The following is a 24,166-nucleotide window of genomic DNA, read 5'->3' as shown; positions in this document are numbered from 1 at the left end:
TTTCAGCAGATTTGAGCAATCCTAAAAGTAATTTGTCATAAATGGGCACATATTTTGTGATTCTTTTGTTGAAAGGTTAACAGAAAGGAAAACTTTAATGCACAAGTTGAATGTTCATTTTTTTTCCCTTTACATGTGTTACTTAAGCATTTAGATGAACTGATTCTGGAGCATTATGAGTACTACATTATTGATGAATCTGTTTTCTCAATTAATCAATTCATCTTTTAGTCGTATGTCCGGACGACAAATTCGAAGAGTTCAAGGTGATGTCTCCAAATTGCTTGTTTTGTCCAACCAACCTTCCAAAACCAAGAGGAATTCACTTTACTTTCACGTAAGATAAAGAAATGCAGCAAATCCTAACAATTAAGAAGTTGGAACTGGAGAATGTTGAATGACTTAAACAATTAAACAATTATCAAAATAGTTGTAGATTCATTTTCTGTCAGTCAGTCAAACTAGTCGGTTTAGCTCTAATGATTATGTTACATTTTAACACCATGCTGCAGGAAATGCTTTGTCATGTTAGACAGACTTCTTATAAGCAATTGCGTTTGTAAAAGTTACACTTTTGAGCATGAGCTCCCAGGCCCGTTTCAGAAAGCAGGTTTAGCGAAAACTCTGAGTTTGTTAACCCTGAGATGATGGATTTTCTGTTTCAGAAAGAGAGGTAACTTTACCTCAGAGTCAGTTACTATGGTAACTGAGCGTGTGAACCAAACCTGGTCGGGAGCAGGTTTTCTTCAAGAAACCTCGAGTTTCTCTCAGTCTCCTCCCTCTGACACAGCGCTCTTTCATTTCCTCATTCATTCATTCATTCAGTCTGTATCGGGCGCATTTTAGCGAAGTTTGTTATCGGCATGAATTAAAAAAAACAGTGTTGGTTTATTAACCATGTTAGGCAGACTATAAAAACGTTTTATTTCTAAAAACATGGCATTTCCTTTTGTCGACGATCACGTTTTTTTTTTTTGCTTTTGCTGCTTTGCTTTACTTCGCAGGGTGTTATATGTCGGGAGATGATATTGAAACCCCGACATTTTAATTTTCAGATAACTTCCTGTTTGAGCGGTATCGTTTTTCTTCCCAGTCTGTTATGCAGCCTAGGCTACATAACCTTATCCGTCCTCATATCACTAATGTCACCCATCTTATGCTCTTACATCCCAGCAGATTATTTGTGTCACATTAAGTTTTTTTGCAAACATCAGTTTTCTTTACTAACATTGGTGATGTGGAGCGTATTAGTAAAGCCACTGTATAGCAAAGCGCCGTCAGAAGAGTGTGACTCGCTCTGAAACGTGTTTTAAACGTTTTTGTAGTATTCCCTGGATACAAACCAGTAAGAGACATTAAAAAGGAGTTCCACAGGATTGCAGGTGAATGATGTAAACCCTTTGAAATAAAAGATTATGAATTATAATTCTGTTAATGAAGGTGCTGCAGCCTCAGTGGGATTAGTAGGCGTAGTACTTTTTTGTCCGCAGTATTGCACCTAAATGAAATAGATTATAGGTTAAATACCATTTCACCAGTAATATTAGGCTATACTTATGATTAAATATGATAGACACTATATTGGAATATACGCATTTACTCTAGCAGCAATTTTCTCCCACGCCAATTCTCTCTCTTTTGCAGCAGCCGCTGTGTTGTTTTTTTAACTCGCTGTATGTACGCATGAGTATTTCCGCCGACCCGTTGGTTTGTGGTTGTTACCATGGTGAATCGTAGTATCATGGCTCCATTCATGCTGCCTTTTTATTGTGGTGTTGCACCCGTGTAAACCTACTCCAAGTTGATTGAACCAACTCAAATCAGCTGTTCTAAAACCGAAAACTCAGAGTTTCCCATTTCAGGGTAAATCAACTCAAAGATCAGGGTTAGACTCAGAGTTTGTTAAACCTCCTTCCTGAAACGGGCCCCTGATCTGCATTAATATAAACATTCAGGTGTCAACACATTCATAAGCTTTCAGCAATCAATAAGCACGCTTCATAACAGATTCCAGTTCAGAAGCGGTTCTTGATACCCGACCCAATGCAGACACTTGCCTTTGTTTTGAATATATTTCATACATTTAAACTCTCAATCATAAATGTACTCATTAGACATACATTATTATGTGAGGATCACAACACATAATGATCAGTAAGATTATCTGGCCAAATTCGGACTCTTCATTGACATAAACTGATCTATTCTCAGTCGGGTTGAAAAGAACAGACTTAGTATCACCTTTTCCTGGTCTGTAGCAATATGGATAATGTAGTCTTTTATCTGTACATTCTGTCACCATTACTTAATGTGTAAATTACTCTTAACTTTTTACTCTTCACTAAACTTCTCCCCTTGAACTATTTTTTATACTAATTTATTTTTAAACTATTAATAATTATTTTCATTCTGTATTACATTCAATTCACAACTGTCAGTAAGTGATAATATGGGCAGCAGCACAACACTCATTAATTCACTAATTTTATTAGTAACTACAAATTCTTAGTGACTGTTTTTAGTACACAAAACAATTGTGAAACCACAACTCTCTTGCAATATAATATAAGTCTAAAATAAAGTAAGTAATGATTGCACCATCATCACTGCATAACTTAACAGTATCTCGATAACAACAGTATCCAACATCAAAGTGTAGCAGTGGAAAAAGTAACAATTCCTGAGCAGGAAATATTGGTGCAGTTGTGTGTATGTCTGTATATGCGTGTGTTGCTGCTGCTGCTGTGTGGCAGTGGTATACTGCCAAACGAACAGGATGAATAATCCCCAACCCCATCAAAGGATCCTCAAGTAGGGAGCTCAGGCCATGACAGCGGCACATACAGCGAGTCTCCTAGCCTGTCTCATACCCCCTGGGGACAGCAGAGGCCGAGGAGAAAGGGGAGAGAAATAGAGAAATGGGGAAAATGACAGGAGACGAGAAGGGGAAGGAGCCGAGAAGGGAAATTGAAAAAGGAGAGAAGTAAAGGAAAGCAAAAAATAGAGTAGAGTTGGTGGTTGAGGAGGAGAAATAATGTGAGCTGCAGTAAGTTCAAGAACATTTAGGGAACTATTCCTTTGGTTGATGGAGACCGTCTAGTGTAATGGTATGTCCTAGCCAAGGGGAGCCTGGACAAAACATGCAGTGTTGACTTGTCACTCTGCTCGCTCTAAAAGATGACCAGCTTAAATCAAGTTCAAAGTAGCAGTTTAATTGTTTTATTTTTAGGAAAAGCTATGGAGTGAGCAGCGCCAAAAAAAACTAATAATTCACTAATAATCATTATATGGAGACCCGGAAGTCCCGAAACATGCTTTTATTACAAATTGTTACCTTGTGCAGAGCGGTTATTTATCTTATCCACAAAAGGTATCAGTAGATAACTTGTTTGCACAATGTGTGTACAAGATAAGAGTATTTGCGTGAAAGTTATCTTGTGTGCACAAGATTTAAAAGAAATACGTTTTCAGGACTTTGGGGTCTCCGTACAATTATCTGAACTTACCTAGTCCAAAATAAAGAAACAAAAAACAGCTTATCACTCCTACCAGTTGTTACTACTATGGGATTGTGCAGAATTACATTTCCACTGTGTCCACTGTACATTTTTTGTCGTCATGCTTGCTTGTTTTTTTCCAACTCTCCTGTTGATAATTATCACCTCTGTTCTTTATGACGTCCCCATCTCCTCTCCTCTCCTCTCCTCTCCTCTCCTCTTGGCATCGATGCGTTACTGGCCTGTCAGACAGGGAAATACAGTAGATCGCAGCTGGCTCGATGCCCACAGATAGAGCAGCTTCCCAGCGTCCTCACACCACCGCCTCAGATCCCGGGCCAATTCTCCTGCCCCGCCTCATAGATCAACCTTGGCTGCTCTCTACACCCTCACACTCCGTCCCCTGAGCCGATGCTCAACCCACCACCCGTGGCAATGACAATCCTGCCTTTCCCTGCCAGCTTTTTACACAAAGCAAAAAGGACAATGCAGTGTTTTTGTTAAGAGATGGACATGTAATTAACCTCGGACCATGGGTGTTTTTACTCCAGGTCAAGACTCATGGAGAGGTACGGAAGGCAGTTTAGCTAACCGTCAGGAATGTTAGCAGTGTGTGAGGGGGGCTAAATTAATTTTAAAAAGCCATCCATTAACCTTTGTGGCATGCTGGCTGCTCACTCTGCCTGGGCTTCTGGAAGGATCTAAGCAATGTAAACTGCAGACAGCATGATTGAAATTATACACGTTTATACTTTGTGCTGCAACAGTAACGATTGACAGAAAATTAATATGTAACTAAGTAATTGTTCAAGCCAAACATTCCCTTCTTCCAGCTTCTCAATTGGGAGATTGAATCAATATTGTAGTAAACTGAATCTCTTTGATTTTGGACTGTTGGTCAGACAAAATAATAAACTGAAGACATTGTCCTCCTAACAAAAACAAGAGCATCTTCTGGATTTGGTATAGACCAAAAACAAAGTTAAAAGAAGTTCAAGCATTCGCCATGCGGCCAGAAACACGACTCCAAATGAGTGCTAATATTGCTCTGGATCTGCTGCATGGGTAAATAAACAACTGTTTAGTGTCAGAAAAGGCTTACGTTGAAGTGACAAAGCTCTCTAATGTCCATACTGTAGGAATTATGATTTTGGTCCATCTGGAGCGAAGTGATAGTAGTTTGACATTGTTATTTAGCTACAAAGTCCACGGAGGAGGAGGTGGAGATGGATAGATAGGTCAACAAAACATTGGACGCAGTAGACCACTGTTAGTTTCCTCTTTCTAGCCAACAGTCAACGTTGATTTCTTTTACTCAAGACCAGGATTGTTCCCTGACCTTAACCGATTAGTTGGGATATTTTGTATGAGGTTCTTATCCATACTCAGTGTATTACCTACAGTAGTTGGCGGTTCGGCATGTTCCCAGTTTGGAGAAACAGACCGGAGTACTGACACGGAAGCAAAGCAATGTACTGCTGTGGACAGGGGCAGCAGCTAAATAGTATTTTAGGCTCCTAAAATAACAATTTCAGTTTAACGGTACGATATATTTAGAATATTTTTACCGCTTTACCTTTCCCGTCTTTAGGAATGTTCAGTCTCCCTCTGCAAAAGTTTTTCTTCTGTAGTCTGGCTCATGAAGGTGTCCTCTTGTCTGACCCAAACAGCTAATCTGTGGCAAAATACAGATGCGCTTCTGTGTAAGAGTACGGAAGTTATACAGTTAAGAAAATGTACTGCCAAAGGAAAGGGCTGTCTGACAGCAAGGTAAAGGGGTGAAACAAATGAACATATATCACTATATTGTGACATGTCACAGACAGAATGATTGGCCGACTAATCAATAATGAAAATAATCGCTAGATTATATACCATTTATACTCTATCTAGAAATAAAAACACATTACATCACATTACAGACTACACCCACGGTTCCCTTTACCTTTACTCACTGAGAGGCCTGTGAATCGTCTGAGAAGGTGTCACAGTTAAATTTAGATTTGCACAGTCATACAGCTCAAAAGCTGCTTCCAATATAGAGTTCTCGTCACATGACTCTAAGCTGCCCCCCCCCCAAATGTGCCAGTTCTGTGACATTGTTCATCAGCAATTACATAAAGGCCTTATAGCCACTGTCGATGTTAGGCAGCATCTATTCACATGCAGATGTTTCTAAATCCTCTTCTTGTTTTTTTTCTTCCAGGGATGGCTCATTTTGTTTTGGCCCCCCCCCCCCCCCCTCCCACAGCTCCCTCTCCTTCTGTGTCTTCTTATTTGCAAAAAAAGAGGTTAAGCCTAAATGTGGATAGTACAGAAATGTTAATTGGTTGCATGGTCTATATAATCAACCCCGGCACGCTCTGGATGACTGTATAGAAGATGACTGATAAATATTTTATTGTAGGCGTGTGGCTGTATGTACAGCATCCCCCCCATCCGCTCTATTTCGCCTCCCCTTTACAAAAGAAATCAGCCGAACAATAGGCCTGATATTTTTTCTCTGCGCTCATCCATTTCTCCCTCTTTCCCTTCTCATTCTCTGCCATCCTGTCTTTAAAAAGAGGCTCACAGCTGCCCTATCAGCAGGGGCTCTTTCATCATATGCTGACTCCATTGCTCACCATTTTTTTTCTTTCATCACCCTCACAATAAGTCAGGAATCATGGCGACATTACGCAACATGCTGTAACACTATTACCTCATTGTCACATTTTAGCATTGTTCTTGTCTTCCAACAAATTCAAATGTCCCATCACACGAGAGAAACACGCTGTGACTTCCTCCCTCTGCCAGACAACCAAGTCACACTGTGGCTGGTTGGCCATCTCTAATTATTTCATGCTCCTTAGTTCTGCGTGTACAGGACGACACGGCATAGTGTTGGAGAAGAATGAGGATGATTGACAGCCAGGCTCCATCCCACAGGAACTCATTAGGCTTCCTGACTAAAAGCTAGTGGGCATGCTCATGCTGCTCTTGCCTCCTTCTTCTTTTGGTCCTCCTTTTAGTCCTACATTCAGTTAGTTGGAAAAAGAAATGCCTGAACTCAGCTGCAAGCAGAGAGTGAACTTACTGTGCTCTTATCTCATCTGATCTGAGGATCGGCTCAGAATAAAAAACATTTTTTGAGCTCTGTGCTCTTTCATTTTGAGTTTCTTTTTCTTTGTGAGGCCTTCTTTGCTCATCTCAGCCCCTATGACTCTTTTGCATTTTGGTTTTAGAGTGTTCTCCCTCTTGCTCGCTGTCTCTTGCGTTCTCTTTCTACTTCTCTTTGGCCCTCTTTTCTCTCCCTCTCCAGGGGTGATACAAGGCAGTGGTGCGGGTTCTGAGAAGCCCTTGAAGTGTTGGCTCCTCTGAGAGCACTTTAAAAGGCCATTTCATCATGTTCATGAAGCAGCACTTGAGACCAAGCTCAAATATGACTTATGTGAAACTTGCATAAACTCCCTGGAAAGTTTTGTTGTGCCCTTATAGTTACATACCACTTTTCTGTGCTGTGGATGTCTGCTCTTGCTGCTTGTTTGTAGGTTGTTGGTTTGTTGGTTATCTTCAGATCTTTATGCATGTACATGATGTGTCTAGTTCAAGGGAAAAGGGAAAGTGAGTCACTGGGTGCTGATAGGCAATAATTATGTTGAATTGTAACCCTGATCTGAGCTTTTCGGTTTCCAGAACTATTGAATTGCAGGCCTCAAACACCACATTTCCTCACCAAAATTGCTACCGAAGAGCTTGGAGTGCAAGGACACCTACTTTTAGTCATTTAGTGTCCAGACTCCACTGGGCTTTGTGGAGTGGCAATTATGACATGCCAATTAGACAGAGATAGAAAGATGGATGTGCAGCTCTCTGGTTTCTAATCCGCTCCCAAACTGGGAAATCTACAGACCGCGTGCGTCCGATTTGGTTCACTCACTGCCCTTCATTTAACACATCTGTTACCACACACAGGCACCAATGTACGTGTACGTGCAGATGGGCACAGACACAAACACACGCACACACACACACACACACACACACACACACACACACACACACACACACACACGGATAATAAGGAAGGCAAGGGAATGAGCCTAAATAGTTCATTTGTCAAAAAATGTAGGCACAATTTGAGTTGAATTTAGGCAAGTTGATTTAATTTTTTGTGTTTACATTTGTCAGGTCTCTATTGTTTTATTCCAAATTTCCAAATTAAATTATGGTGTTTTTTTCTTCTCACAGTTTTCATCTAAAGTCCAAATTATAGTTTCTGCATCCACATAGCTGTGACGGTCCGTATTATGTAAATTTCGTCATCTGTCCATGTCTGCAAGGGTCTGGGACTGTACAGTGCTGACAAACGTGTTAACACATCTTTGCGAACTTGTTAGCAAACAGTTGTTTATTTACCCATGCAGCAGATCCAGAGCAATATTAGCACTCATTTGGAGTCGTGTTTCTGGCCACATGGCAAATGCTTGAACTTCTTTTAACTTTTTTGGTCTATACCAACTCTAGAAGGAAATATCTGACTCTTTGCTCAATGCACCACTATGTTCACCAGCTAGTTGCTAACTGCGACTGTCTGCCGTTTGGTGCTGGGCAGTCAGCACACACTGCAGCTTTTTGCTAAAACAGCAGCCTACTGCAACTGAAAACAGCGCTGATAAGAGCAGTGAGAGTGAACCAAAACAGTAAAGTTGTGGGCCGGAAAACCAAAACGATGTACTACTACTACTTTTACTAAGTGAAAAGACACTGAGATACTCTGTAGAGCTGAGGGGAGTTGCAGAGTTGAGTGATAATCAGATAGAAGCAGTTATGTGATTTTTTTTTTTTCTTTTTTTTTTTTTTTTTTTCAAAAACATGGATAATAGCTACTTTACATGTTAAATAATATTTAATATGTTTTGTTTTAGCGGTAAAAATGTCAATTTAAAGAAGCAAAATACTGTCAACATGTTTTATTGTGAGTTTTAATTAGTTATTCCTCCTGTCTGAGCAAAAATTCTGTTTGACTAGATTGTTTTATTAATGAATTTATTTAGCACTGCCATGATGCACACACACACACACACACACACACACACACACACACACACACACACACACACACACACACAGCATCTTGTCTGAATGGATGCATTCCATATTATTGAATCTGAATTTGTGTTGTTTGAATTTACATTGACCCAGCTCCCTTCACCAAAGCCGTTTGCTGTTTTCCGTCTCCCAATTAGCTTCCTAACACATCTGAGGAAGTTCCCATTTGAACTCATGCAATTCAGTGTAGACAATTACTCCTTCTACTCGCAGTGTAGTACCAAGACTTTAAGGCTCAACAGCTTGTTGTGGAAGCCGGGGTGAATACAGTGCTGTTTGAGGAAATGTTGATGATGAAATCACGCAGTTTCATCTGCGATTAACATTATTTACAACATTGTTTGGCCTGGGTTTAGCAGTAAGAAATTAATGATGGATTTGAGGGGGCCATAAACACAATCTTTTTCTGGTGCCAAGCCAGTGGTTAAATATAAATTAAGAAGAAAGCAGAAGATTAATAGAGTCTGTATCACTCTCAAATCCCCATTGCTTTATGTTCTGTTTGATGTCTCAAGTGAGGAGCTCATTCACAGTAAAATCAAAGACCTGTCATCTTGCTTGCAGTAAGAGCAAATAATATCATGGTACGGGATTTTGGGCATGGGTTAGTTTTTAAGTCTTTAGGAAACTGTTGTTCCCACTGGAAGGTTTATTTGGGCTCTGTTGCTCGCTGCCTACTGACCAACATCTTCACACCACTTATTGATTGTCATTAGAGACCAGTGACCAGTCTCATGGGATTTTGACAAAACAGACTCCGTTTGACAAGCCCGTTCAAACTGACAGGACTCTTCCGTCATCCTTTTTGGTGAAAATCAGCTAGAATGTATGCGCACAGATACCTAAACTTCTTGAATCATAACACTTTCGATTTTGTCCTTAAAAGACTAAAACTCACTTGATTAAAAGGACAGAGCAACCTGAATTCACAGACTGCTGATTCAGGGTTTCCTTTACCAGTTTTTTTGACTCCACCGACAAAGGAAGGCTTAGTGAGTCATCTCACACAGTTTGTAAAGCTGCTTTAAAACTAATTACATGTGTTATGACGCACTCCATTGAATTGACAAGCTTGTGTTTTCCCTGGTTCCAATCGTGTACCTCCATAAATGGTCAATATTACAGTACAGTAGTATTGTTTATGTTATGTTCTGCTTTTTAATCCCTTCTCCCTGTGAGGCTGATGTATAATTATACCACCACTTAATTTTGTTCCAATAAGAAAATACCTTTTGCATTGGTAACTGTTCATATCCATAAACTTTGAATTTCAGCATTATACATTTACATGGAAGGTTGGTTGCATCACATAGTGTAATTTCTCTCAACAGTATTTTTTCATATAATGCATCATATCATATCATAATGCAAGTTATTATGTGTATTTGTATGCTACAAGATAGAGACTAGTAGAATTAAAGTAACTAGTAACTACAACTGTAAAATAAATGTGTGGAGTAAAAAGTACAATATTTCCATCTGAAATGTAGTGGAGTAGAAGTATGAAGTGTTATAAAATGGAAATACTTCAGTAAAGTACCTAAAAATTGTACTGAAGTACAGTACTTGGGTAAATGTACTTAGTTATTTTGCTTCTTAACACCTTGTCAGGACATCCCCAAAACATAATTATTTTTAATTTACTAATACTGAAACATGTCTTAAAGGTGCTCTAAGCGATGTCACGCGTTTTTTAGGCTAAAATATTTTTTGTCACATACAGCAAAGATCTCCTCACTATCCGCTAGCTGCCTGTCCCCTGAACACACTGTAAAAACGCGGCGGTCTCTGTAGACAGCCCAGGCTCCACAAACGGCAACAAAAACAAACTGCGCCAACCTGCACCACGAAACATAACAAACAGTGTTCCAGCCAATAACTGACATGAAGGATTTGGGGGTGGGGGTTGCGGGGTTAGTGCGCGGAAGTGAGGGGGAGGGGAGGGGATGAGGAAGAGGGAGGGGTGAGCTAGCCTCTGTTCTGTTTGACAATACTTTGAACGTCAACAAGAAGAGATGTCACCCAACATCGCTTAGAGCACCTTTAAAGCTTTAGTGCATAACTTTATATATTAATGAACGTCCGTTACATTCAAGCCATTGCCAAATGAGTTGCTACAAAGCTAATTAAGACTATCAGTCAGTATGTTTACAATATGGTGTCACCCTGCGACTTTCGTGCGCAGAAAAGTGAAGATAATTACCTCTTCTGAAGAGTCTATCATGTCTTTTTTAATCCTCCGTGTCCTCCTTGGCTACTAGCAACTGCGTGGAGGAGGGAGGGTGGGGGGGCCCGTGCGCAATCCCCGAAGGCTTGTATCATGTGGATGCACCGAAAGTGTTGTTGTCATTACTTGGAATAACAGGTGACTTACAAAAACAATTACAGATTTTTAAACAAACCGACCCCTCTACCTATATTCTTAAAAACTGTAATTTGTTTTTCCTGAGCTCTTCTGACAGAATGATCATATTGCAAATATGACTGCTAACATTTTTGTTTGGATATCAGTAGCCTGATATCCACCTATGTAACAACTTTAGTATGGTTCAGGTCAGGCCACTGAAAACAAACATCACGCTGAGCGATATGAAATCACCCTTACTGTAGATAGATTGATTGTGTGACACAAAATGCTGTTTTGAAATGTGTCACATTTTCCTAGGTGACACATTTTCATGAGAAATTTGGTCCTATCGATGATCTCTTGTGACGTTGTGGAGCAGGATGTGGTCATGGCAGATGTGAAAAAGTGTTACAGGATCTTCATGCATCTAAAAGCCGTGGAGGAAACCCATACACCACAACATGAGAGTAATGAGATGAGACAAACACAAACCACAAGCAGCAACCGACGTCATGATGAGGCCGCTCAATGTAAATAAACTCTGTGTGTGTGTGTGTGTGTGTGTGTGTGTGTGTGTGTGTGTTGCTGTAATCGTGTGCAACCATGGATTTTAATTGTGCTGTGCCCAGACTGCTTCCACCAATCAGATTCCTTACTCAGGCACGCTTTAGGGTGACCGCAAAGGAACTAAAAACAAATGCTGGGCAAACAAACCAGCCCTGATCCGAAGCCACTGAGCCTGTCCTGTCTTAGCAGCAACAGAGCTGTCAAGAGGCTTTCAGGAACAGACCCCCATTCCTCCACGCTGTCTCCTTTAGATTTTTCCTCCCAGGATTTTCTTTTTACCCCAATTTTTGATCCTCTCCTTTCCTTTCACGTCCCTCTCCTCTTTTGACTTTCTTACTCCCTCTCCAGATCCATCTATGCTCTCTGTCTTCCACCCTCCTTCTCTCCCTCTGTGTCACTCGGCCCATCTGGACTGTCTGGTGGAGTTGGGAACATCGGTCCCTGTCAGGGGAGCTCAGTGGGGCCCTGTTGAAGACACAAAGGGCAGATTACTGCAGCTGCCAGTCACACTAAGACCCACACAGCAGCTCTTCGGAGTCTATTCCAGTGTCCTCAACCCTCACACCCAGCCCTATCACAAAGGGACATCATTAGCTCCTGCACAAAGGAGTACCCTGCTCACCCCGTCTTAAGAAACACTGCAATCAGGCCCACAAATAGCGTGATTAGTGAAGATAATATGCATGTGTAATGTATGCTAAGGCAGTGTCATCTGCTCAAAATAGGAAGGGTACGTTGTGAGGCTTTGTTTCTGAGGAGCATCTTTCACACAGATTTCACATCATGTCCGCTCATAATAAGTATTGTTAAGGGTTGGCTTACTTTTCCAAGATGTTTTTTTGTCTGTTTTTGCATGATGTACCCGTAAACATTATATAATTTTTTAGCAAAGAAATCGTACATTATAAGCGTCATTACAAATAACATCATATGAAAGTCCATAATCAAGAAATACAAAAGCTTTATGTTTACGTTTTCTTTCATTTTCTTTCTTTTCAATTATCTTAAAGGGATAGTTCAGGTTTTTTGAATTGGGGTTGTATGAGGTACTTACCCATAGTCAGTGTAACAGTGGAGTCTGGACACGGAAGCTAAGCAATATGCTGCTGTGGATGGGCCACACAGCTAAACCTAAAAAAATGGAAATCTTTTTATGCTATATTTAGAATATTTTCACTGCTTTACCTTGCTGTCATAAAGCCCTTTCCAACGGGGAACTGAAGCCATATAAATCTATGCTCTTTTCAAAGCCACCAGACTCAATGACACAAAACAGTAATTTCACCTTGGCGAACACTGGAACTGCTGCCTCGATCGTTTGGTTTGCTTGTGTTATTGTGTGACTTTGGTGTTTTAAAAAGGTGAGGAACCAACAAAACTAACAAACCGTTTTCCTTCAGAAAGGCTTGTCTGAGGTCTCAGGTAAAGCGGTGAAAATATTCTAAATATAGCGTACACTTAAATAGAAATAGATTTTTTGAAGCGATCCTTTTGTTTAGGTGGCTAAAATACATTTTGCCCAGTCCAGTCCACAGCCGTACATTGGTTAGCTTTCCTTGTCAGGACTCTTGTCTGCTCCAAACCGGCAACGTGCCACCCACCATCTATACACTGACTATGGATAAGTACCTCATGCAACCCCACTTCAAAAGATACAGACTATACCTTTAAATAATTTTAGAGCGTCATAGGATTAAATTTAGGCCTCATAAAATTGTAATGCTCAACTGAAAGGTTAAATTATATATTAAGCAATTTTAATTATGCATCAAAAAGGTGTTTTAATTGGACTTTCCAGGAGAATTTCACTCCATGTCTTGATCACGGCATCAGTTGAAAATATGTTTTTGTCTGAGAAATCATTACATTTGATCTTAATTGCAAGAACAAAGCATTCCCCACGTACACTCTCACATCATCAAACAACCCCAATACACATTGTTTCCTTTTTGTTCCTTCTTATTGAATCATTTCTCATATCATTGAAAAGAAAATGTTGTGTGATTTATTTTATTTTCACTCACTGTGCTCCAGCCTCGTCTCCTGGATGACAGATCACGCTGAGCATCTGGCTGGATCTGCTAATGCATCGAAGCCAAGCAGCACTCAGGGTGCCTAAAACACACATCCGCTGCTCCAACACTCATGCTTGGTCGCCAACGCTGTCCAGCCCAGTTATAGTGTTGGCTGTAGACTATAACTAATAATGTCTCCAGTTTGACCAGTAACAACACTGAATTCATTGCGGTGGAGGGCTGCTTTTTCTCTTTCAGAGGAACATGAACATATTTCGTTCTTCTTCTCCTTTCTTTGGTCATGTTATTCCACTCTGCATGATGAGGATCAAAAGGTTCACAGCACTGGTGTTAATCTCAGGACAGCCTTGAAATCTCAGCAAAATGTCTGTCTCCCTTAACGGATGTTACAATTTCTCTGGATGTCTACTGGGTCTTTAGGGAATTGTTTCAAATTTTGTGAAATACGCTTTTTCACTCTCTGGCGGAGAGTTAGATGAGAAACATATCTGTCTGTTTAATATAAGGCTACAGCCAGCAGCCAGATAGCTTAACTTAACATAAAGACTGGAAACTAGCTAGCTCTGTCATAAAGTAGCAAAATGTACCAGCACCTTTTCTCATCTTACTCTCCACCAGAAAGTGATGAAGCGTACTTTCCAAAACGTTGAACTACTAGTGCAGTGCCCGTTCAGAACGGGCCGACTGCTTGGCCTCCAGTATTGCTGCTTGCAGCTTTCTTTTGCGAACCGCTCATCAAAACAACTTTACACTCGACACTGTGCTTCCTTGGGTCCTGAGCAATATACACCTGCCATGACATAGCTATGCCCACTAGCAATAGAGTATATGTGTCATTTGCTAACAAATAGCTACTGTATTTGGATCCAGACTATTTCCAGGAACAAATGAAAACAGCGATGTAACAAACAAGTTACATTGCTGAGGCTTGACGTTTTTGAGTTTGCTACAGTGTAACATCTCCGGTCTCTCGTACTTTATCTGTTCTTGAATTTTTTTAGGTGCTCCTTTTTCTTTCTTTTTTTTATATATATATAACTTTATTTTCATTTTTGTTAGTAGGCAACATATATGACAAACATACATATATCACCTAACTACATATTGAACAACAACCACATCATCTATGGCAGATGGAGTTATTCAATAGAGAAAGAAGGAAAGAAAATAAATAGATTTAAATAATAAAAATAAAAAAGCTGTAATTATGATGTTACTGACACAGCAAGCAAGAGGAGCAAAAACAATTATAAAAAATACATAGAAAATAAGTAAAAATAAAAATAATAAATTAAAATAATTAAAATAACAACTGAGGTCTCTAGGGTATCAGCTGGGGGACAGATTAAGACATTGATAGCAGGGTGGGTGTGATCCCAGTGGCATTGATAGAAGAGAAGTAGGAAATGAATGGGTTCCAAATAGTCCTAAATTTGTCCTGCTTCCCATCTCTCAGATATCTTATATTTTCAAGATGGATGCAACTCATTAGGTCACGTATCCAGTTTATATGAGTAGGTGGTAGGTGCTCCTTTTTTTAAGTGGCTAAAATACGTTTTGACCCGCCAAATGTGAAGTCAACTGGATGAACGGTTGTCGAGAAAATTGACGGACTGACAGAGACTTTTTTAGTTAGATTCCTTTAAATACCAGGATGAATGCAATTAAGTTTTCGACTACTTGCGATTGAAGCAACATTCTCTTTCACAGAAACAGTGGAAGGAAAATGTCTGCAATGACTTTAATTTGCCATAACTGATCAAATTATAACATCTCCTATGTTGGCTGCTAAAATTGCATTGCACGTCTTCCCCTTTAATAGTTTCTTGAGGAACTAGACTTTCCATATCAGTTGTTTTATCATTGACCCGAGGAATTCTCATAACCTGAGAACAGTCTTTGAATGTGTTGGAATTAAAGCAAGGAACGATATAAAACTGAGGCTCAAAGGCTCGATAAAGAGGTTGGGAATGCCTTTTAAGTCTGAACCTGGACCAGTGGCGGTCTGCAAATAGAGGAAACATTCCCATGTTTTATGTGGTGGTGGGAGGGATTTCTTTCTATGGAAATGTGTGAACATTTTAAGTGTCATCTCGGGTGGATTGGCCTCTCTTAAATCATTGCCTCTGTATCTTTTTCTTTGCATCTTTTGTATTGTAGTGCCTGAGAACGGTGATCCCCAACTGCACTGGCATTCCCATACAAATCAAACGTCTAGGCGAAGAATGTAGGATGAAGATGAAAACGGAGAAATGCACGAGGGAGGCTTGTTTATGAGCATCACTCTAAGTCAAAGCCAGGGCAAGTCAAGTGATTCAGAAGAGGGCAAATGACTTTAACAGTAGTGGGAAGGCACAAACACTGGAAAAATCAACAGGGGCAGTAGGTCACCATGCCCTGAATGAAATGCCTTCCTGATACATTTTGTGCAAGTAAATTTAGAAAAATAGTTTGAATGTTTACAGAACATTCTTTAAGGTGTGGTGGCACTAAATATCACTCTCGCAGGCCTTTTCGTGACTACACTTTATGAAGCAGATGGCAGGGCGAGGCAGGGCAAGAAGGATTTTGGCACAGCCACTTTACTATACATCCTCAGGGATTTACTGTTTCAAATTTGGCTCAAATTGGGCCACGACTTGGGCGAGACTGAGGCCAAGAGTTCAAACGCTCTCCTGGCCGCATATTTCAGCTGTAATAAAATTAGCAACAAGACAAAACAGGCTGTAGCTTTAAAGTAGACTGTATGTCTCGGGCCCCACATACTGTACGTATCGCACTTTAGAAATATTACCTGCAACCACATGTTGGAGCTCAAAGAAACATAGACAGGAAAATATGACACATTCAGTTTAGAGTCAGCTCAGAAATGAAGGCCAGTTATAGAGAGACAAGGTCTGTCTTTGATCTCTCCTCCCAGACCAACAAGAACAATAACACAATCAGTTACCAACACATGAAGTCATGCATGCAAACAAAACACAAACCTCACATCCTCACCCATTTTCCAAAAATCTTTTTTTCTACACACAATCCCAGACAGAAACTTTATAATTGGTGTGTGAAACAAGATAACTTTTTTTTATGGAAAAAACTATTTTAAAAGATGTAATTTAAGATATCACAGAAAGTACATTTCAATATTAGTAATCACCACTTCTATCAGAAGTAATTAAAGCAGTGACAGGATAAGTAAATCACTTTTGTCTACTCGAGAACACGGCCATTCTTTTTTCTCCCTCGCCTGAGGCCTGCCAAGAAGAAATGACTCATTTGCAACAATTTCTTCATGTTGGGAGATGTGGGGGGAACCCTTAGACAAAGGAACAAAATAAGTTGTTTCCCCACTCTGAAACAGAGTCAAATACAGCCAGCCTAAAAAAACACTCGTCGAATGCTTTTTAAATACAACAAAGGAGTGGAGCCAAGGTGCCTAACTAAACCTGTCAAATTGGCAGCATGTGCCTGTGTCTGGAAATGCTTTCCTCTCTAGTAACAACTCCCGGGAATTGTGGACTTTTCTTCTGTGAGACTAAAAGAAATCAATCAGCACAAGTAAGTATCACACTCCAGTGGCTTTAACAGTTAATATCCTGATGGTGCAGGCTGGTGGAAAACAGGAAATCAGCTACCAACCTGGTTAAATATTGCCTGCTTGGGCTGTTTACACAGGCCCTCTTCAGCTGTATGGAAAACACAGTAACAAATTTAAACTGTTCCAAATCTATTAGAAGAAACGTGCTTTTTTAATTCACTACTTACACACATCAATTGCTGATTGAAGTTATAAACCTGGTTTGTCACTTTGATAAAATAATGACATGCAAGGGGGAGGGAATTTATGATAAAGAGTTTAATGTAACGTGTTGTGAGAATACAGTGTTTTTAATGTCTGCAGTCAAAGCCAAGATTAAACTTGTGCATGTCATAATTAACCGAAATAATCACAAAATACTGTATGTCATTTGTCATAACATGGATGACAAATGACTAGTTGTAAAGCTGCTCTAATCAATAGTTTTTATATTAACAATGGGTCAAATGAGTGTGAATGTAAAAGAGGTCGCTCATAGTGACAAACCCAATGAGCGTTACCACCGGACTCTGCAGTGCGTTTCGGCTTCTTTTAGCTCAATGTTGTTTTTTTGCTATGTTATGACTTGCAATCGTCAAGTCGCTTTTGCTTACTAAGTATTTTTTAACATATATTTATCGCTCACTTAGTCAAATATAATGTCAAGAATCTGAACCACAAATGCTAAGCAGAATCAAAAATCTAAATCTGAATTAATAAAATCTAAACAATACCTGACCCTAACCTTTTCACTCATACACACACACACACACACACACACACACACACTGAGCAAAACCAGGCTGGCTGTGTTTACTGTTTAGCCCTGCGTGTTGATGTGATGAGACACCCAGGCTGATAACACAGAGCCAGAGGTACTGCCGCTCCGTGTTTGATCTCAGGCAGCCAAGGCCGCCTGAGGCTGGGCGACGGGCACAGACGGAGGAGCGGGGTCAGCGAGGTGTGCTGTGTGGTTGATTACAGACTGGATAGGGGCCCCGCGACCTCTTAGCGGGTCAGCTATGAACCCTGACCCTGACACAGCAGGCCCCTGACGCAGTGCTCAATGCTTTCTCCAATAACACAGTGGGATGAAAGGAGTAGCCGTGTGCGCTGAGAGGACTCGACCACTTCCCCTTTGGACCTGAAGAATGTAGTACAACACAGCAGCGCACAGTGGAGGACAGCTGGTGGTGAAGCTTGGCCAGCCTCTGGACATATGTAGGCCCTGCGCAATAAAAAGGAGCCTTGTCATGCCTCTCTAACCTGATCAATTACACCAGTCGAGACCTGGCCCTTTCCCACAGCGTAACTGAAGGAAATACCTCTAAACTTTCACTTAGAACAGGACACAAAACTGCTGAAGATTTTCTCCGATCTTCTGGTAAATATTTCAGTAACCGCTGCGTTGTGGGATAGTTCATTTTTGATCATTCTTACAGCACAAGCAGAGATAAACGACTGCCCCTATCAACAATAGAAACCCATGGTGCCAATGGCAAGCTCAGCAGATTCCTGCTAACTGACAGTTCGCTGCAGAGAAGGTGGCCGTCCCAGCTGGGGGAGTTTGTAGGTAAACACGCTTGCCATTAGATACCCTCAAGGCACCTGGGTTAGCCAAGTGTTAAGCTACCCATTAGTCTTCAGGAGTGACAGCGGGACAGAGCTGCATGTGCACACAGACGAGAAAGACTGCCTGTCATGATATTATAGCCCCAAAGGATTTTTCTTTTGGCCGCCGTGAGAACGCACTTGCAGGTATCAGTGCGTGATGTGTGTGGAGAAACGTCAGAGAAGAGATAAAGATTGTGTCTGTGCATGTTTTTTCAATGTTGTCCACCGATGATGGCGGCATGCAAGCCCTTAGGTTTTTGAAGCTTGGAGAATGTAAGTTAAAACCGCCTCGCCTGTGTGAGGGGAAAAGTGATCCCTGATAACTCTCCCTCTCTTTCTCTGAGAAGCTTACTCAGTGCTTCTCTCTTTTCTGTCAGCTTCGCTGGTTGGCAAGGATAGAAGGGTGGAGTCAGGTGCCACTTGGTGTGAATCATTTTTTATCTCTGTGAGTAAGACAACAGACTCGTCTGCTGATTGGATTTGGTAATCTGTACAGTGGGTGGAGGAGAGGATCCTCATCAGGAAACTTGTTTTTCAAGTACATTGTTTCAAATGTAGGAATGCTGCAGCGTTAGTTGCATGGCTCTGTGGATGACAATATCGGTCCGTTTGTTAGTCCAACACTTTGATAGAAATATCAATTCAATAACTATTGGATGGATTGCCATGAAAGTTGGTGCAGATATTCATGGTCCTCATAGGATGAATCCCACTGACTTTGGTGAGCCCCTGCCTTCTCCTCTAGCACAAACAGTAGATCAAAGTTTTTACTTATCCAGTAAAATATCTCAACATTACCACATGGATTAGCACAGTATTTTGTACAGACATGTATAGCTCCCAGATGATGAATCCTAATGACTTTGGCGATCCTCAGATTTTTCTTCAGCGCCACGATAAGGTTGACGTTTGCGGTTTTGAGTGAAATTTCTCAACAGCTATAGGATGGATTGCAATGACATTTGGTAAAAAATAGCCATGTCCCCCTCAAGCTGAATTCAACTTCAACTTCGGTAATCCCCTGACTTTTCATTTAGCAACATCATAAGGTCAAAATGTCAACACTGATTTATGACTACTTGTAAATCTAATGACATTCAGCCTCAGCTGTACTTTGTGTTTAGTCCTAATTAGCAAAGGTTAGCATGCTAACACACTAAACCAATATGAATATGGTAAACATTATACCTGATAAACATCAGCATGTTAGCACTGTCATTGTGAGTATGTTAGCCAGCTGATGTTAGCATTTATCTCAAAACATCGCAGAGCTGCTAGCACAGCTGTAGACTCCTTTTCTTTCCTTTTTTAAATTTCTTTCACAGGAGCATCATAATGTTTGGTACCTTGCCTGTGTTCTTGGATTTACTGCTTTCTTTATGCATACTCTAGCCTCTTCTTTCCAAATTGGACACATTCAAAATATATACATAGCATGACAAATTCCCCTCCTTTTCCATCAAGGAGATCATTTTATTTTAATGACAGTTTGTCTGAGACAGCCTCCTGACAGCATTGTCATAAATCAACAGATCACACGTCTGCCCCTCCCTTTCTCACCTTACCCCCAAGACACTTTCCTCCCCTTCAAGAAGGTGACTCATCCTCCACCAATCAAAGAGCAACACAAATAATCACTCACCTCGGACCTGCCTCGTTTTTGATTTGCACGTTTGATAAATGGTGTCTTTTTTCTGCTTTAATTGCAAGCTCTTTTCATCGTAATTTGATGTTTGTTTCCTGTCGTTTTCTTGGAGATGGCTGCGAGCTCAAGGGCTATAATTTCTACATCAAGGAAGTTGTTATGAATGACTAGCAGGTGGAATAGACAGCAGAGTAGGGATTTCACCACCGAACTCACCTGGCAGGTGAATTTAGGAACTGATATTGACACATCATCACACAACAGGCGGACGCTCACACATGCAGACACAGAAACACACATACACAGTACAAAGTGCGAACGGGAGATAATTAGGGTAATTTCTGTTTGAAGTATTGTGCATTGCAATGAAAATAGAACAGATAAAAGATGAGACAATAATAGATCTAAAGACGACCTTGACTGAATGTTGTTCCAACAAAGAGCATTTTGTTTGACACAATTCATATTGTCTGCTAAACTGCTCTCCCAACTTTATAAGAGGAGGGGAAAAACATTGTATAAAACAAAATATGCTAAATATGCACTATGTTCATCAACACTTTGTAACGATGTGTAGACCATTAATATATTTATTTCCTTCTTCAGATTGACTACCGGTTTTTATAGAGGGAGATGAGGAATCGAAAGCCGCTGATGATAAATTATGCCGTGTGTATTGATATATTCCTTCCTTATATAACATGCAAGATGAAGTATCTAAAGTGAGAGACAACTGAATTCAGGTCACAGCGCAGCAGGAAATCTTCCTTTTCATGTGAGATCCAGAGGGGTCACTCTTATGAACTCATTAGAAGAGAAATGCAAATGTAGCTCTGTTTTCTTTTTCTCCGCTCCTTCCTTCTCTCCAATTCAACTTTCCTGGTTATTTTAACAACCAGGGCTGCGATACACCGAGCCGCGCTGGGGAATAATCATGTTTTTTGATGTCAATAGAAAGTGTGTAAGGTGGTTCTGACAGCATCTTCATTAGAGGCTGTCATTCGTCGTCGCCTTGTCATCAAGTCGCTAATCTAGAATTATTACACAGCAAACACAGCCTCATCTTTATCTATGCTGGGTTATCACACTGGTGAAGACTTATGCTACTGCTGCAAACACTATTCATTAGGTGAATGAAAAAGACGGTGACAAAGAGAAAATCTACAATGCTCAGTGAAATATGTTCTTCAGTGTTGTATCCTGGTGAACAAATGACCCCCTCCTCACTTTTCTGCAGCGGTCTCTCATCATGCAGCAGCGGGCATTAAATAATGAATCACCCAAGACTTCCACACACTCTACTTCCCTTTGCAGGGCCATAATATGAAATCCTAGTGAAATTATTTTGTTTAGGTTATTTTGAAATTGTCCATGCAGGAAACGCAATTAAATTGATACCCTAATTGTCTTTTTTTCTTGTTTCTTTAGAGGCTAATACAAAACTGCATTATGTAACATTTGCAATAATATGCTCTAGTTTAAAAAAAAAAAAAAAAAAAAAAGAAGAAGTCAAATATATGCATTGTTTTAATTTTCTATTAAATTATCAAATGTTTGCACCTTGAATATTGTTATTCATCTAATTTAAATGATTTCTGGGGTGTCCGTCTGGGATACCGTCTACCTTTTCTGTTTTTTATGATTACATTTGCCATCTTTCATTACATTACATTTAGATTGACCCCTGTGTTTTGTTAATATTGGCTTTATTTCTTCATTGTCCCCCACTGCTGTGTGTTAATATAATAATATTTATAACTGAAAAATCTACCTATTTTTTAAATCTTTATTTTATTATTTTTTACTTTCGACCTTATTAGAATTTGAACTGGTAACCTTTCCATTTGTCACAAACTGGGCAGAAAAGACCTTAAAGCAGGGGTCTTAAATGCTTTTTAGGCTAAGGACCCATTAGCTGAAAGTGAGACAGAGAAGGAACCCCCTACTAATATTGTATAAAATTGAATTGCAAATTAAACTGGGCCTACAATAACGGGCCTAAAGCCTTTACACATACCTTTTTGTGGTGCATACAATACTAAAGTATTACGATATATACAATATACATATTCATATATTTATACATCATGTTTTAATGTTAAACATACATGTAGCACTGTGGATGGCTACCTACAGGCCAGTAAAGCCTGTCATCAATGTGTGAATAAAATAAAATCACAAATAGGATGATTTCTCTTTGCTATTAATATGTTGGTGGCCCCCTCTGCAGTAACTCTGAGGACCCCCTAAGGGTCCCGGACCCCCTGTTGAAGATCCCTGCCTTAAAGCATTGTTGGTACACCAAAAAAGGAGATATGTCATTTTGCATATGGGCTATGCATTAAGAAATAGGTACTTCATTTGACAATATATTTCACAAAAACTGCACAGTGTGTCATCTTAAATGGTGTGATTACCTAAATTTGGGGTCAGTTCTAAACTAAAATTACAGAAATTTGGGATTTGGGAAAAGTATCGTCACCAATCATGCATCAATACCTCTTATGAAAACCCATTGTATTTAACCGTGTTTTACAGCTGCAGTCTGTAAGACCACAAACAGAAATGCCATTTTTCTAAAATTAGTTAAAAATCATATTTATAATAATGTCCTATTAAATTAGGAAACATCATAAAGTATCAAGGTTGATAAAACAATCTTATGTGTGGGAGCTGGTAAAGAGGGCCCCAGGTCTCAAGGACCACAAACAAATCAGCATTAGAAATAAGTATCCTCAACTAAGTCTTATATGTTGTATTTAATAATATCTTACAATGCCAAAAACCAAACATGAATCATTTAGTCCTGATTTATTTGATCTGTTTCATTTTTCACAGTTTGGATCTCTTCACCTCTTACCTCAGGCCCTGCAGGCCTGCACTGTCTCTTTTTAGTATTTTAATAGGCCTACCAAAAAATCCCCGATTTTCCCTATCCTTCAAATTTTAGGATTAAAACCATATCCAAAGTGAATGCTAAAGACACGACATTAAAATATATTTCAAGGCAACGAGGTTGTTCCTAGCGTGGTTTTAGGGTGCTGGTGGATGAAGGTAGCATCATTTCAGATCGTGCCAGAGAAAACGTGGCGGATAATTAAATTAATCAAGTAGGCTACTGTAATTAAGTAGAACCGACACTTTCCACAGAGTATGAAGGGAATCACATTTTTCTTCTTCAAATGTTTTATTTTTTATTTTTTTTTAAATGAACGGTTTGGTTGTTCGGGTCTGTCTGTGTGAAATCCTTCTAATTAACTCTCTCTTTCAGCGCTGCGCGTGTGTTGGTGCCCGTATCCCTTGTGCGTGCGTGCTCGTGTAGCTATATGTGAGTGTGGGCGCGTGTGGGAGAGCGCGCTTTCCGCTATACTCTGGAATGCCGCCAGTCTCGGCTCTTTTGAATCCACACTCTGCTTCCAAAAAAGCCTTTGATCTTTTTTTTTTTTTTTTCCGCTGTCTCCTTACCCGGAAGAGAACCCCTTCTCTCTCTCTCTCTCTCTCTCTCTCTCTCTCTCTCTCTCTCTCTCTCTCTCTCTCTCTCTCTCTCTCTCTCTCTCTCTCTCTCTCTCTCTCTCTCTCTCTCTCTCTCTCTCTCTCCCCCAGCTGGGATGAACGCACACGTGGAAATGTTGGCCCGGCTCCACACTCGGACCAAATTTAGTCATACAAAGGCTAGGGAGAGCGAGGGGGAGGAGGGTGGAAGGGGTGGAAGAGGGAGGTGGTGGTGGTGGTGGTGGTGGTGGGGGAAACCAGGCGGGGGGAGTCGGGGATGAAAGAGCCAGCCGCCGCAAGATC

The sequence above is a fragment of the Sander lucioperca genome, chromosome 4, assembly GCF_008315115.2.
Source record: "Sander lucioperca isolate FBNREF2018 chromosome 4, SLUC_FBN_1.2, whole genome shotgun sequence".
NCBI lineage: Eukaryota > Metazoa > Chordata > Actinopteri > Perciformes > Percidae > Sander > Sander lucioperca.
The sequence above is the reverse complement of the archived record's forward strand: the minus strand, read 5'-3'. Positions refer to the sequence as shown.